Source organism: Physcomitrium patens, chromosome 2, assembly GCF_059467195.1.
Source record: "Physcomitrium patens ecotype Gransden chromosome 2, ASM5946719v1, whole genome shotgun sequence".
NCBI classification, from domain to species: domain Eukaryota; kingdom Viridiplantae; phylum Streptophyta; class Bryopsida; order Funariales; family Funariaceae; genus Physcomitrium; species Physcomitrium patens.
Window position 1 is genome coordinate 13,283,502 of NC_143411.1, and position 18,182 is coordinate 13,301,683.

Sequence of the window (18,182 nt, forward strand, 5' to 3'; positions counted from 1 at the left end):
TCAAAGTACAAAAATACATATAATAATGGAGTTCAGTAAAGAATTACATCATGGGAGATATAGCAGAGCAATTTTAGATGGAGGCTCAAATACAACACCTCTTAGGCTAGGTAGTTACTTTACAAGGATAAATAGAAGCCTCTAGGATAAGGGAGTCAACATCTGTTAGGATAAAATTGAGTAAGCCTAGTACATACTCTGAGATTTTAAGGCAAGAAGATATATGTCAATGACTAATCAACATGCAATAATATTTGCAACTATTTGGGATAAATACTATTGAAGGAATTATATATGCAGTCAGCAATTTGAGAGATGCAATAGCTATTTGGTAGCAACATTGAGTTCAAAGCTATAGAACTTAGGGTGGATTTTATGATTGGAAGGAGTTTGAAACCAAGTTTAAGACTCAATTTTGGACCATCAATGTACAGAAGATAACACACAATCAATTAACATGTCTTATATAATCTAGGTTGGTACAAGATTATGTCTCCGGATTTAAATTCCTATGTATCTAAATTGATAATATTTTAGAGGTGGAGATGATGGATCAATTTCTATGAAGTTTGAAACTTGGAATCTAGTAAGATATTGAAGTAAGAGATCTATAAATATTTGAAGAAATAATTAAAATGGTAGAGATGGTCATTGCTATAAATTTTAGAAATTATGGAGCATGACCTATAATATAAAGTCTTATGCTACTATCTAATACTATGGCACAAGAACCAATACTAATGGAGATTAATACCTTAGAAGAATCATTGATACCACAAAGATAACAAATATTGGTACAAAAAGAATTATATTTCTATTGTTGAGAGCCAGGCCATTAGATTGGAAGTTGTCCAAAACGTCAAAATTTAATCACCAACAAAATAAGGTAGATTCACAGTCTTGAGACTCACCAAGTTAATAATGAAGTAGGATAGGGAAACAAGCTTCTCTAGTAAAGGTGCCAAAGATTAGTACTAGGAATAGCTACTATCTCTTAGAGATAAATGACATAGTCTTAGACAACTATAAAAAGAGTCAATTGATGCATTTAATGGGACTACTAAGAAGACATCCATGTCAAGTGCTTATGGATTGTGGCTCTACAAAAAATTACATCTCAGATGAAATTATTGATTGATTTAGGATTAAAACTAAGGTAATCAAAGGAGAGAGTATATATCTTACAAATGATTGAGAGAATATACTGAGTGAGACATGTGATTAAATAACCTTGAGGTTGATTGATACTTATGTCTTAAGAGAGAAGTTCAAGGTAATAAATCTAAGATATGATATTATCATTAATATGCCATGGCTAGAGGTAAAAAATAAACAAGTTGATTAGGTAGCAAAGACAATCTCTTTCAAAGATGGTAGATGTATAGTGATTCTTCATACCTTTACATTGAATGAAGAGAAAAAATAATCTGCAACTAAAGACTTACTCGTAGTAATAAGCTTTATGAAGAAACAAATATAGTATATGAAATCAGTATGTATGGTGGTTTCAAATCTTCTATTAGTAGTGGGAAAGATATCCAAAAGAGTAAAACGAGCAAATCAATTCATACAAGAATATCAAGATGTCTTTCTAATCGATCTACATAATGACATGCTTCTTGATTGACGTGCCTACTTTTAAATAGAACTATTATTTGGAGCCAAAGTAGTAAGTTAGTCAATTTATCGCTTAGCACCAAATGAATTTAAAGAAATGTAAAAGATATTGGACGAACTTTTGGAGAAGGGCTTCATTTGAGAAAGTACATCAACATAGGAAGCACATGTATTCTTTGTTCTTAAGAAAGATGGTGGATTTTGGTTATGCATCAATTATTGAGGGCTCAATAAGCAAACTCTTAAGAATGCATATCTACTTTTATGTATAGATGTTCTTTTTGATCAACTTTAAGCTGCAACCATCTTTAATAAAAGATGGATAATATGTAGTATTAAAATTATAATCTTTGTGATAGTTTATTCTATTTTAAAAAGTAAATTTATATATTTAATAATGCTATACTTTGGATGCATATACTTCAAAAGAAATATGATATCCTAATATCTCGACATTTAAGGCAAGAAAAGACTCTAGAACGGATCTCAAGGACATGATTTTGAATAGATTTAGATTGTAATATTCAAGCTTTTATTTACTCATGCGAGTCACATCAATATAATAATACACGCAATGCAACATCTCTTGAACTATTATAGCCAATTCTACTACCTATGGCACATTGAGAGCAAGTGATTATGGATCTCATTGTATATTTATCATAAACACCTCATAATCATATCTTAGTTGTCGTCTTTGTGAATTGACTCTTGAAATAACTTTACTTAGCTGTGGTGTGCTCGACTATTGATGTTTTAATACTTACATGGATCTTTTTTGATATTGTCTTTGATCATTATAGATTACATCATGTCATTATTTCAGATGGATATCCATACTTCATAAGAAGTTTTTCGTAAGCCTTGTTCAAGCTACTAGCTACACAACTTGCTATATCTACGTCTTTCATTTCCAAACAGTTGGACAAATAGAGCATGTAAATTGGACCTTGAAAGATATACTACATGTATTTGTGATAATTCATCATAATAATTAGAATGAATATTTGACACCCTTCGAATTTACTTACAATGATAGTATTCAAACAAGTACCAATCATTCACCATTTTTTCTTAATATTGGTTAGTATTTGATTATGTCACCAATCCTTCATTATCCCATTGATACCAATAATATGAGAATGGAGGAGTTTATACAACAATTTACAATGACCTTACAAGAAACACAATACCTCTTGTTTATGGTACAAAATTGACAAAATCAATATCTGGATAACAATCAATAATACAAGATCTTCCAAAAAGGCCATTAGGTGTTACTTTCTAATGCCAACTTGCCTCTTGCTACATCAATCAAAATCCATAAATTGACACCTCAGTGGCTTGGACTTTTTTGCATTTCTATAATGATTTTTGATGTTACATATTGCCTCAGCTTCCACCATATATTTCGATCCATCTAGTCTTTCATGTTTTGCAATTGAAAGAATTTCATATTGAGCCAAAGCACTTTTTAAATTGACACCAATTACCACCAATACTAGTTGTAATTGATGACCAACAAGAATATGAAGTGAATAGCATTTTGGAGCATCGCTACCTTCACCATGGTAGTGGACGTTCACAACTTTAGTACAAAGTGCATGATTTTGTATAAAATATTCAATAAGATTTGGTTAATCCTCTCTATTTGTCTATTAGTCTAAGGATGATAAGGCATGATCTTCTTATGATCAATTTGAAATCTATTTGTCATGTTCTAAATAACCTTGTTGAAAAAATATATTCCTTGTTTACTAACTAAGATTATTGGGCAACCGAAATAAGTAATGATATTCTTGAACAAAAAAATAGTTACATTCTTTGTATTGTTTGTCTTAGCCATCTTCGTCTCCACTCATTTTGAGAGATATTTGGTGGTTATAATGATATACACCATTTTTTATAAAGAATGAGGGTGTATCTCTCTTATGTAATCAATGCCTCATTTTTTTGAAAGATACTAGCAATAAGAAAATATGGAGCGGCAATTCCATACAAAAATCATTTTGTATATGGTGCTAACATGCATCACACTTCTTCACATAGTTATGCACATCTTGGAAGAAAGTAGGCTACTAATATCTAATTCTTAAAACCTTTTGATAAGTGAATTGACTCAAGAAATGGCCACTACATGCGTTATTATAACATGCTGCCAAAATTAAAGGAATTTCCTTGCTTACGACATATTTATGTAATATCCCATCAATTCCTCTCCTATCCAACTTATTTTCTATCACTAAAAAATATCTACTATTCACCTTAATCTTTATTTTTTCCTCTTTGGATAACTCCATTGATAGTTGCTAGTTGGTGAAGAATTTGATGATCCTTAAATATCATGCAGGTTGTATTGTCACCAAGAAAAGATTCTCATCTACTAAGCTATCATTAATGAGTGTTGCTTTGAGGCCCTCTAATAAGCAAGATAGATGGTCTACTTGTTTATGGATAAATTTAGATTTAAACTCCACTTTATAATTAAATTTTTGAAGCAATAGCGTCCATTCAACTAATCGGCTCCTCAATTCTCATTTATTAACCAAATCTATTTGATTGCTATGTGATTCTAAAAAAATACTACTATATTATTCAAAAGGTAATGATGAATATTTTTTTATTAAAAAAATTATTATCAAACTCTCTTGCTTGGTTGTAAAATAGTTTATCTTAATCACATTAAGCTGATTGCTTACACAAGCAATAAAATATATGTATATATATATATATATATATATATATATATATATATATTTTTCTTCTATTTAAAATATTGATACAATATATTTTCAAGTGCTACTGTACTCGCATCACAATATACATAGAAGGATAGATTGCACTTTGACGGTTATAAGACCAAATACAAACATAGTTTTTTTTTTTTTTAGAAACTCGAATGTCTCTTCACAGATATCAATCCATTCAAACTTTGTTTGCTTTCTCAATAAGTTGGTGATAGAAAGAGTGATTATAACATAATTTGGAATTAATTCTTGATACCACCTATCATAGTCTTATATTCTTTGTACCTCTTTCATGCTTATTGAAGGTTTGAGGTTATTGATGATCCTAATTTTCTTTGGTTTGAACTCTCTACCACTTTTATTCACGACATAGCTCAATAATACCTTCCAATACACTATAAGATAGATTTTTTTAAAGATTTAAGGCCATTTCTATCTTTTTACATTTCTCCAAGCTCTCTTTCTTGTGATATAGATGATCTTCTTTCCTAGATTACATATTGAAATCATCAATAAATACCATCATAGATTTATACAATAAGTCAAAGAAGATGTACATGACTAATTGTTGGAAGGTGACTGATTCATTGCATAGACCAAATGATATTATATACCATATAAAGGTCTTCCATGGTATTATAAATACCATCTTATGCCTATTTTTAGAAGAAATAAATACTTGGTTGTAACTAGAATATCCATCCATAAACATATAACATTCATGTCTTGCTACTTCTTCTAAGATGTTAATAATAAAAGAAAACAAAAAATATTCTTTCTATATGTGAGTATTTAATTTTTGATAATCAATATATATACAAAAAATCTTATTTTTTTTCTTTACTAGCACCATAGGTAATATCTAATTGGTGATTTTTACAGGTTTTATAAAGTTTATTTGTAATAATTTTTCTAACTCTGCTTTTACAACCAATTGAAGTTGTAGATTTATTCTTTATTCTTTCTATCTAATAGGTACCATATTTAATACTAATAGAATTTAATGTTAAACTTTCTCTAGAGATATATCCTTCAAGTTCTTATACGTCCATTCAAAAATATCTTTGTATTCTTTCACCAATTAATTATATGCTCCTATCTTTGCTTCACTCAATTTACTGCCTATCTTTATTTTCTTAGGTTCCTCTCCTTCTACTTGAATCGTGACATATTTCTAGTCTTTTTTGCCAATATATGACTATTCAATATTGTTTCTATACCAATCAAAAGATACAATAAGATAGTTGGCTACATTTTCTTCCAATATGATGCTATATGAAGTCTTAAAGTATAATAAATCTTCTAATGGCTTATTTTCCTCAAATACTTCTATGTCTTGGAATTCTTCTATCGCCATTGAGTACAAGCTCTCATCTATTTCAAAAATAAAGGCTAATCTATTTTTTGCTTTAACATCTTCAATGAAATTAATTCCCTCCTCAACTATAATTGAAACTAGATATTCTTTCATCTATTGTTCTTACTTTCTATTATCTCTCCAATAATAGAAATTAAGACTTAAACATTTTAATTTCTTTGTCTCAATATTTAGATCCATATTTCTTACTAACACCTCTCCCACTAGCTAATTGTCATTCCTTGTACTTAATGCTTTTTTTCCCTCCTCAAAAAATAATTTTTGATTGATCTCTCTGATTATAATAGATCTAATCAAAACTCGTATTTGAATTTGACTAAGTTCATAGGTGATCATAGGCCTCTTTTTTCTCTAATTTATAATGGCATTGGCCATTCCTAATTGTGGACAACCTAATAGTAAAGAAAATAAATCTTTAGCCCTATACATGTAAATCACATGGAATATCAATATGTACTCTTTTCTCCCTATGATAACCTTGCAATTCTTTATTTGTCCAATTAATTTTGCTGGATTTTGGTTTGCCATGTTAATCACAAAAGATGAAGGTTCTATTAAATCTAGAACTAACTTTTTTATACTTTATATGGGCATTATGTTTAAACCAATTTCTCCATCTACCAAGACATTGGAAATTATCTTATCTATAATCACCACCTCTATTTCTTTTGCCTTGACATTGAATGGCTTGCCAATAGATTGTAGTCTTACCATAGTTCTTGCCTTCAATCTCTTCATCTTCTTTACAACATGTAGCCTTTCTTTTAAAGTCTTTCATGTAATATGAGAGATCTCTAGTAACTGTACAATTGTGATATTTGTATTAAGTCTACTAAGGACTAGCCTTAAATCGTAGGATTTATAATTGAATTTTTTCTCTTTATGCTTGAATAGTTTAAGCTTTTTCAATATAATATTTCGTCTTTTTTAGTTTTTTTTTATCTAATTCTTCTTTCTTATCTTCTTTATCAATAAAAGGTATTTTACTACCTAATAATTGCAAGTAGACTAAATTACTACCTAAAGCTCTAGTAATCTTTATTACATCTTATTTAATCTTATTTAACTCAAAAAAAATAAAGAGATTCTTCAAATAAACTATCTTTAGATCTTATAATCTCTAATACAAGGAATTGTGCTACTGTCTTTGATTGAGTCATCATTGCTACTGCTAAAACCTTTGGATTAATATACACTTATAGCTCTTGTATTTTGTGAATTATGAGATTTATCTCAAGAAGCCTTTGTCCTATAATGGCTACCAAAAAAGTATTAGAAGAGAAGAAACTGCTGACTTGAGTTTCATGAAATATATTAGCCATCATAATATCTTACAAATTTAAAGGCCATGGCTTCTAATTTGTCTCTCTTATACTCTCACCTTGGCCTTATCTACCATATAATCTTTGATTTAATGGTATATATCGTCATTGAATTTGCAAACCTATAAGAAGCTTAAGGATTTGCCTTATATTCTTATAGTTGTAATACAAATTAAATGGCCTCAACTCGTTATATCCTTTTCATAGAAGGTATTTCTAATCTTGCATATTGCTTTAGACTTCTTGCTTGAGATTTGTTACTAGTACTAGTAAAAGTATCATCTTATTTGATTATCTATATTCATTAGAGGGGTGGTTGCTTCCACAATTACTACAACCAAAGCATTGATTCTTCGACCAATATTGTTCCAAAATATGCTACCTATTATAATATTAGTAGAATTCCTTACATTACCTATGCAGATCTTTAAATCCTTGGAATCTATTTTAATACCTTCTTTGCTTATAATTCAGATTTTGTTCTTTTTTTTAGTTTGAAAGTATAGATGGTGGCAAAAAAATTTGCTCCCAAATACCCAAGTGAGGTTCTATCCTACAAGATTATAAAGAGTGGCTAGCTTGACTACAATTAATAGACCATAAATCCAAAGTATGCCTCTTTGATTCTATCTGTAGTGGAAGTGCATTGGAACCTTGGTTCGTTATTATACAAGTCATGTGCTCTGATAAGAACTAAAATTGCTTCATAATGGCTTCTTGAAAATCCTCTTGATTAGCTTTTATCTTCTTTTTTATGTATTTTATTTGTTCTAATATTAGGACAATTAATGCAGATAAAAGTATTGATCTTTTAATAACTAATGGCAGTGGAGCATGCCTTCAGTCCATGATAGGTAAACTAGTGTTGGAATCAATTTGGCTTGCAATTGATTCTTGTACATGTGGTTTAATTGAGATGAATTGAAGAATAGATTCATCATCTTTTTTCTAAAGGTGCTCATACTTCTTGTCTATGGCTTCTACTTCCCTTACCGCTTGCTTGACATCTTCCAAAATCATAGAATTTTTTTCTAGCACATCTTTGATAGTGGATCTTTTGAAGAATCTTTATATAAAGAATTACTTTAATATATCATTGTTAAGCATATTTACTATATATATATAAGTTTGAATCTCCAGACATATGAAGATATGTCCTTGTCTTTTATTTATTTTATTGTGACTACTACTCTCAAAGTAGTAATCTGTCTTACTCTTAGTCAAAAATAATTTAAGAAATTTTCTTATAATTGGGGCTACTTAACAAAATATCCTTTTAGATGGTTTTAATACTATTTATATACCTCACTATGTAAAGTGGCAAAAAACCAAACCAAATAATAGCCTTGATTGATAATTAACAAACTTACTAACATTTCTATATATTATTTTGTAGGCAAAGATAGATCTTCATCGTTGGTACCATTTAACTTAGGTAGATGAGTCAGTATTGTGTAGTAACATAACTATATGGTAAAAAATAAAAACATAGATATTATTATAAAAGATCCTAGTATGAAGATGTAGTAGAAAAATAAGGATAAATGATAGGAAGGTAATCAAAGATTTAGACTTAATATTATCTTTTAAAGAAAGGGCTTTTATTTGCTTTGTAGGAACATAAATGCTTCAAATCAAAATAAATAAGATAAATAATTGATATAGACATGTTTAGAAGAGAGTTACTAATAGGTTCAAGCAAAAATTTCCTCAAATTATCAAATATTGATACCCAAAGAGGACCAATTGTCAACTTGAGTCGAAATCAAACCATGATACACAAAACCACATGCCTATAGCTATTCAAGGGTTTTAATAGATCAAAAAAAGAGATTTGAGAGCAAACTTGTAAAGAGATTTTTGACCATTTTTTTTATATCAATAAATTTAATATTTAATTTTTGAAAGATTTTCGAAATTAATAATATTCTTAGTTGGATTATAATTTAAAAAATAAAATTATGTTTACAAAATTAAAGGTTTCTTGAGTTTTGTGGTATGTGTATGTGTATGGATGAATTTTAGGCAATGTTTTGGTGTTCTAGTAGTTAATCAAATAATTAGATCAAAGTGTGTAAAGGTTTTTGTGGATCAAGGTCTCAAAAACTAGAATTCAAAGATTAATGAGTATTTTTAAGATCTTTCACAATCTATTAATTGGATTGAAGTGAATTTTTTTTATATAGAAACTAGACTTAATTTCTTAAAATTTAAAGATATTTTAGAGGCAATTTAATATTTTTAAAAATATATATATTTATACTAAAAGTTCAACATTCAAATTAGAATAAAAAGCCAGCCAACATCTAAGTGGAATTTAGGATTGATCTTCTATTGGGTAAATTTGATCTTCTTCAAATTTTGTATGATTATTGCCAACTTAGTTGAAAAGTGTACAAAATCTTAAAAAAGATCAATGGTATAATTGATAGATATTAATGTTCTAAACTATTCCAAGGTTAGATTAATTTAATTAGGGTTTGATTTAGGATTTAGAAATTAGTTAGGATTTAGGGTTTATTTAGGATTTAGTTAGAATTTGACTTAGGATTGAAGTAAGAAATTTTAGGATTTTAATTAAAATTAAAGTAAGATTTGATTAGAATTTATTTAAGGTATAATTTGGATTTTATTTTAATACTTCTTTTGAATTTCTTTAAGATTTCTTCATGCTTCTTTCGTAATTTCTTTGAGGTTTTTTTGGATTGACTAAGCTTAATTAATATTATTAAGATTTAATTAGAATTATTTAAAATTCTATTAGAATTAAAATCTTATTATTATAATATTCCTTCTACCTTCTACAAGCAAGTGCTCAATGCATTCTCTACCAAGGCTTCATGTAATACAACACCAAGATAGTAGTTGTAGCCAAATTTCGAGGTACTACAATAGGCAAACTCTTTGACATCAATAGAAAGATCTTTCTGTAGTTGGAACATTCTTTTAAAAATAAGTTCTTCCATAGGTACAGTATTAATTAAAGTCTCTATTGTCTCTCTATTGCCAATTATTCCAAAGATTGAAAAATAATCTTATTCTCTCTTCTTTCTAAACTCTAGAAAGGATGGTTCTTTACACTCCATCTTATTTCTAATATTTTGTGTCTAAGATAGAATCTATTCCCGTTGTTGTGGTTGCTCTTTCAAATTCTTTGCTACTTCTTTTTTCTTCTAATGTTCTAATGGTTTCTTTAGGATATTATTTTGATATTAAATGGTTTCTCAAACTTTGTTGTCATATTACATGAAGTCTTGCTTGAGAACGCACTAGACACTCGATTATAGAAGATAAAAGAAATTTTCAACAATAAGTCTTAACCTCACTAATAGAATCGTATATAAATTACTATAGAAGCTTAACAGATATAATCAAGCATCATATAGGTCTAATGATTATTATTATTTTATTATATTTTATTTTATCTTTTTTATTTTAAAAATAAATTATAAAAAAATAAAAAAAAAAATCCTAAAAAAACCTAAAGAAATTCAAAAGAATCCTCAAAGAATCTAAAAAGAATCCTAAAAAATCCTAAAAAAATCCTAAAGAAATCCAAACCAAATCCTAAACCAAATCAAATCCTAATCTTAACCAAAACCTAAATCCTAACCAAATCCTTATCTTTACCAAATCCTAATCTTAACTAAAATCTAAATCCTAACCAAATACTAATCCTAATAAAAAACTAATCATTTTTTTTGAATCTCAAATAAATTTCTAACAATCTTACAATAGATTTTGAAATTCAATAACTAATATTTGAACCATTGATTTCAATTCAAAATTTACATATTCTCTACCAATTAAATTAATAATAAGTATAAAAAAATTGAAAAAGATCAAAATTACCAAATAGATAATAAGCTCAAAAATATGCTTAGGTGTTGGCCGGCCTCCTTCTTTGATCTTCATGCCAATCTCCTAGAACCAATTATTTCTGATTGACTTGTCACTTTGCTTCCAAACTTTACATACTTCTTAGAAATCAAGCTGACTATCTTTATAAAGAAAATTTGCTTCAATCTAATTAGTAGATTGATAAATATCTAAGAAAACCTCATTGGTCATCAAAATCCTAAATTTTGAGATAATAACCCATAAAAATCTTCATGCTTTTTAATCTAATTATTTGATTAAATCTAAATTCATAGTACACTTGTAGCACAATTATATCCACAAACTGGAAAAAGTTCACTTATAGATCTATTACTAAGCTCCTGAAATTATCAAAAATGTCAATCCTATTTTACTTTCTAAAAATCAAAGTCACTAAAAACAACATTGACTTTGCAAAGCTCTTACGAAGTCATTATCTACTTAAAATCCTCAACATCAATGCCTACAAAAATTCTATCAAGTCTAATCTCCAATTTCATTCTTAGATCAATCAAAGAATCTCAGAATTGTTATTGAGGCTTATTTTTGTGCCTCAAGGTCTAATTTCAATCCTAGTTGATAATTGATCTTCTTTGAGTATCAAATTTTATTTCTTTTGAGGTAAATTTTGCTAAAAAAAACTCCTAACTTTCTTCTACATATGCCTATATCTTTTATTTTTTTGATCTACTTTATTTTGTCTTATTTATGGCCCTACAAAATAAGTAGAAGCCACTTTTTTAAAAAGGTAGAATTACTATTACAAGTTTTACTACCTTCCTATCTTTTATCTATATCTTTTTTACTTTATCTTTTAATTTGGCTCTTCTATAATGAGATCAATACTATTATCTTTCACTATATAGTTGTATTACAATACAATATCTACCTTCTTTGAACTTGTGCATCCTCCGGAATTCGCTAAATAATCCAATATTGTAAGATTCATACTATGTTGTTTATGTCTTCATCTAAGTCATCTTCATCATTTTTGCTATTTAAGTTAAGTTCATCTTCTTATCTTAGTAGATTTATGTCGTCAATAAGGTCTTCTACATTTATATATGTCTGTCTTTGTTTGAATAACTTCTTTTACTTCCTTGCAATTGGTATTTTTAATCCTATTCTATCTAACTCTAGTAATGAATAAGTTGTATTATCATGAATAATTGTTACCAAAAATGGTTCAAATCATTGTTTAAAATATTTTATTAAAATACTATGTTGATTGTTCAAGCTACTATTATAGATCAATATCTAATCACCTTCTTCCATTGCTTTAGATCCTAATTGATGTTGATTATCAAATCGTGCCTTGTTTTGTAATTTATTTATTTATTTATTTATTTATTTATTACGGTCTTTTCTTTAATTATTAATTTTGAATAGCTATAAGTTCTATTCTTATCTATTGTTTTATATTTTGTCTTCATAATGACCTTTGATGCTTGAAAAAAAGAAATCACGATAAAAGTAATTTCTTATGAATGAATTTTTACAATCTTATCATCATTTTTTAATCCAATAGATGTAATTTTTTCCAAAAATCCTCCAATCCAATTTCTTAATAAATACAAAAAACTTTATCATCTTTTAATACTTCTAACTCACATAATTCTTTTTCAATCATTTTTTTTATTTTTTATTTTTAAATGCTAATAAAACTTGAATCAAAAGCACCTATATCTTATAAGAGTAACTCTCTTTTTATACCTCCGTAGTCTTGCTTTATAGTGATACTTTTCTAATTTTTTTATTTTTTTTTAATTTATTTTTTAATGCCAATGTTTCTATTTACTCTACATGTATAAGTAGTTTGAAAATACCTTCCTTTGCACATGATCAAACCAATGGTGAAGGTACAAAATTTGAAATGAAAAGTCTAAATTGAAATCTCTCCCACATAGCCACATATATCTTGCTTGTATTTTTTTTCTTATTTCTTTGATTCCAAGTCCTATTTAAGATGTCCGTGTAATCTTTAAATCCATTTTCCATGGCTTTCTTTTTGAAGATTATTAGATTTTCAACCCTTGAATTTCATACTTGATGATGAACCTTATCTTTGTCAAAATCCAATTATGTCTCCATTATATGTACATTACTTATGTAACCTTGACCTTGGTTCAAAAGAAAAGTGCTCACAATTAACTTAATCATAGCTAATGACTTGATACCCTTATCTATTGTTCCATAATCTTTATTTGTCACATAAACTTATATAACATCCTTCATATCTTCTTGAATGCATCTTTGTGAAACATCATAACCTTTTGATGTCTTTAAGCATTGTATAATTTCATAATATTTAGAAATCTCATGTCCTTTCAAAATCTCATGCTCTTGAAAAGTCTCATAACTTTCACAATAATCCTTTATGGTTTTACAACCACACTTAGTATCGTAGCCTTGTGCAATTTCATAACCTTCTCTATAATAATCATATGAAAACTCATTTCTTTCATCCAAGGCATATGTGGTCTCATAGCCATATGTAATTTGACTTTCATCATCATCTCTATGCATAATTCCACCAACTCTTACATTATAATATTATGAATTTATATAACCTATATGATCATAATCTTGAATAGCTCTTTAATCCATCTCTTTTGAAGGCTCAACTTTAAATTCTTCAATATAATCCAAAGTACTGTATAAAATATCTTCACTTCCTTCAAATATAAAAAATATCCTTTGGTCATCAAGAAATGCTCCATTCAAATTGCTATCACCAACATGTACAAACTTATTCAATTTAGAATAGCCATAGCTTCCAACCGCATTGTCATTAGTTTCCAAATCTTTGATCTTCATATTACCTTCAAATTTTTAGATACCTTGGCCTTCCAAAGTAATAGTTTGAAAAGAATCTTTATTCTCTCTTTCACCAACTTTGATATAAGATTCAATTTCTTTTATTTGCAAAGAATTGGCTTTTCCATTGAAGTCCTCTACTTGTTCATCGATTTTTCTTTTTTTAAAACAAATCCCCTGCATTGATAAAAATGACAAAGAAATTAAAGTAGAAGATTTCTTAGGCCATATTACAATTCTTTTAGCTCATGCTTCTTATAGCCTTCCTAAAAAAATCACTACATCTTTTAACTTCTCTCAATTATTGGTAAAACCACTCTTCATTTTTGTATTACATATTGTCTTGCTTGGGAATGCACTAGGCCCTAGCTGATGAAGGTGAGGTTGTGTTTCACAAATATCCAAAAATCCTTATAGATTTCACTCATATGAGAAGAATATCATTCAAATTTTGATTCAAAAGTACTAAAAAATACTCTTCTTAGTAGCCTCAATCACACATAAACCTCAACTACCTTGTTACTTTTATATTTAAGCAATTTAGATTTTTCTTATAAGCCCCAATTCTAATCAATGATCTTTCATAAGTTGTAACATCTAATTTGACCGTCCACTTGATGTAAAATTTTGCATGAAATTGTCAATATAAGTCTTCTATATGCTTAAGAATTTTTAGCCCAATCCAACTTATAAATTGTGAGAAAACCTCCAAAAATTGCACTAATGTCACTTGGTTGCCAACTTGAAAAGTGAAGCAAAAATCCTAGCATTGATTTCTCCTTCTCTAACTATTAACTTCAATTCAAAATTGGTATGCAGCTTGATCTTCAAGTCCTTCAATACTATGCCAAATTTCACCTAGATCCAACTGGTAGATCTCTAGATATCATAGAAATCCTACCCAACCTCAAATTGCCAACTTTTGAAACCCTCTTGTGCTAAAAATTAGATATCTCTAAACCACACTATTAGATTATCACAAAATTTTGTATATACTTAGTACACCTAATAATCCAAATAGTATAAAATTTTGAACTATAGATGTTACACCAATTGCACAAACTAATAAAAATTGCTAGTCGTAGTTATATTATATAAATTCCAAATTACCAATACAAACCCTGATTTTGAACAATAGTTGCCCAATCTTCAAAAATCCTACAAAAGCAATCCTTATGCCTTAGAAAAGAGCCTCAAGCTAGCTTTCAAATTCTAATCTCCGATCTTTGAATGCCTCTCTAATTTGCCCTAGGCAGTCGTTTTAATAACTAGAAGTCTGATTTCAAGCCTACCTCATAAACCGTCAATCTCCAAATATCAATCTAATCTATCTTAAGGATTTTTTAATCCAATCCTACCTTCAACTTGATCTTAGTATCAATCATACCAACCATTTACCTCTTCTACTATGATTTTAATAATTTATGGCCTTTTTAAGGTAGTAAAAAAGTTTTTATATTCTAAAAGGTAAAAATACTAACTAACTTTTATTTATTTGCTATTAAGACAAGAAAATAGGCTAAGAAGCTTTCATAAAAGCCTTATTAAAATATTTTTAATTCTTGCTGAATTAATATAATAGAAAATTAATTAAAAAATCATTTTTAGTCATATTTTCACCATATAATTGTGTCACAACAAGACATTGTAGACTTATCTATAAGATCATGAAAAGCTTGTCTCACAAGGCATCATCAAGACCATTTAAAAACAACTCTTCCATTATAGCATCCAATGATTGCTTCTTTAAGGATGAGAGTTGATAAAATCTCTTCTCAAATTCTTCTAAGAATTCATAAAGATCCATATGCTTACTTAGTTGCAATTCTATCCAATCCAAAAACTTTTGCTTGGTAATCCTATCCTCATCTCCATCAATAAACTCTTCCTTCAAAAGTTCTTAAAATTTTGACCATGTCTCCATACTTCCCCCAAGCAATCTCTAACAACTCTAATAGATTCTTAAATAAAATATAATTAAAGTTTAGAAAATATAATTAAACATTAATGAAATTCAATTAAAATTTCAAAAAATTATACAAAAAATACAAAGAATTTTTAGAAATCCTTTAAAGAAATCATAAAAAAATAACATAAAAATTCAAAAATAAATATTAAAATAGAAATCTTAATTAAATCTTAATTAAAATCTAATCAAACCTTAATCAAACCTTAATCAAATCTTAATCAAATCTTAATCAAATCCTTAATAAAATCTAGTCAATCATAAATAAATCCTAGTCAAATCCTAGATAAATCCTAATCAAATACTAAGCAAATCCCAAACAAATCCTAAACAAATCTTAATCAAATCTTAATCAAATTATAAATAAATCCTAGTCAAATCTAAGTTGAATTCTAACTTAAATCAAATCTTAATCCTAATCAAATCCTAATCTTAATCCTAATCAAACCTTAAATCAAATCTAAAATCCTAATCCTAATTCTAAACCAAATCCTAATCAATTCCAAGTAATTTCTATAGCAGATTTAAACCTCAATAATTAATAAATTAATCATTGATTTTAAATCAAAATTTGCACACTTCTTAACAATTACATTGAAAACATACATAATAAAAATTGATAAAGATCGGATTTATCAAATAGACAATAATCTCAAAAATATACTTGAATGTTGGCTAGCCTCCTTCTCTAACCTTGATGCTAATCTTCTAGAGCTAATTACTCTTGATTGAACCATTATTTTGCTTTAAAACTTTACATTCTTGTTAAAAATAAAGCTAACTACCTTTAAGAAAAAATTTGCCTCAATCTAACTAGTAGATTGACAAATATGCAAGAAAACCTCACTAGTCTTTAAAATCCTAAATTTTGAGACAATAACCCACAAAACCTTCATGCATTTCAATCTAACTATTTGATCAAATCCAAATTTATAATACATATGTAGCACAACTACATCCACAAACTAAAAAAATTTCACTTGTAGATCTATTACCAAACTCTTGAAATTACCCAAAATGACAACCTTATTTTATTTTCCAAAAATCAAAGTCACTAAAAACTACATTGACTTTGCTAAGTCCTTCCTATGTCATTATCTATTCAAATCTCCTAAAATTAGTACCTATAGAAACCTTATCAAGTCTCCTTTCAAATCCCACTCTTTGATCAATAAAAGAATCCCATAATCATTGTTGAGGCTTGATTTTGTATGTCACGATTTGATTTTGACCTTGGTTTGTAACTTGTCTTTTCTAGGTTACAACATGACACCATCTTGATCCAATTTTATCAATATTTTCTATAATTAAGGTTAAATTGGGTTTCTTTGATCTAGTTTGTATATTCATTTACTCAATTTCTATTAGCTTCCACCTTATTCGCCACATACATCATATCCATCATACATCCTTTATATCTTTTTTATGGTATTTCCACCGAGTAAGGTAGAAATACTTTTGGAGATTTATAAGCAGATAATTGCAAGCCCACTTAAATTTATATTTTTTTTAGGAAGAAAAATAAATAATAAAAAATAATTTCTGATTTGGAGTAGAATATCACCTCTGTGCCCTTCTCATTCTATTGCCATATAAAATAAATTGTCATATCTTCATTGAGCACCAAAATGAAATTTGAGGAATCATCCTACCATTTTTAAGTTGACATACAATTAAGGCATTATCCACTATATAAGTAATAATATAAATACAATACAAAAAATATTATTTTTTATCTGTTCAACTAATTGGGAAGTATATGTATCTATATGCAATGACTATGCATCTTGCATATTAGTACCTTCGCTCACAATTCCTATATAAATTATTAATACTAATTTTTCTATTAATTCCTTAGATCAATGTAATTTATGGTAGAAAAAGATCCTACCTAATTGTCCAAATTAAGTTCTAGTCACTCACCTATTGCCATGCTCCTTCCACCAAGACTCCAACTAGTACTCCACTTTCGTGTCCACTTCACTTTTTGTTCTCTACCTCCTTCTTTTAACCTCAACTTTAACTTAAAATACTTCATCATTAATTCACCAAAAAATTAATCATAATAATAAGCAAAAAAAATCTCTAAGCAATTGATTTTCAAGCAATGGCCAAAATAAGGCTCTCAATAAATATACCATTTTATATCAAAAAAATTTATCCATCTTAATTGCGATTGGTAATCCGGTAGAATAACTTCACTCACATAAGATTAAATGTCTTTTATTTTTTAACCATTGTTTATTTATGATTTTATTTTATAAATTTTTTATTTATTTGTTATATATAATTTATTTATTTATAATTATTATTATTTATTTATTTATTATTATTATTATCATTATTTTTAAGTCTCCAATACATCCTTATGAGAGATTGTTAGGAATATTTTTAGAAGTCTTTTCTATTCTATTCTTGTTTAGAAATAATATGCTTAATTTTTTTACTATTTTTAA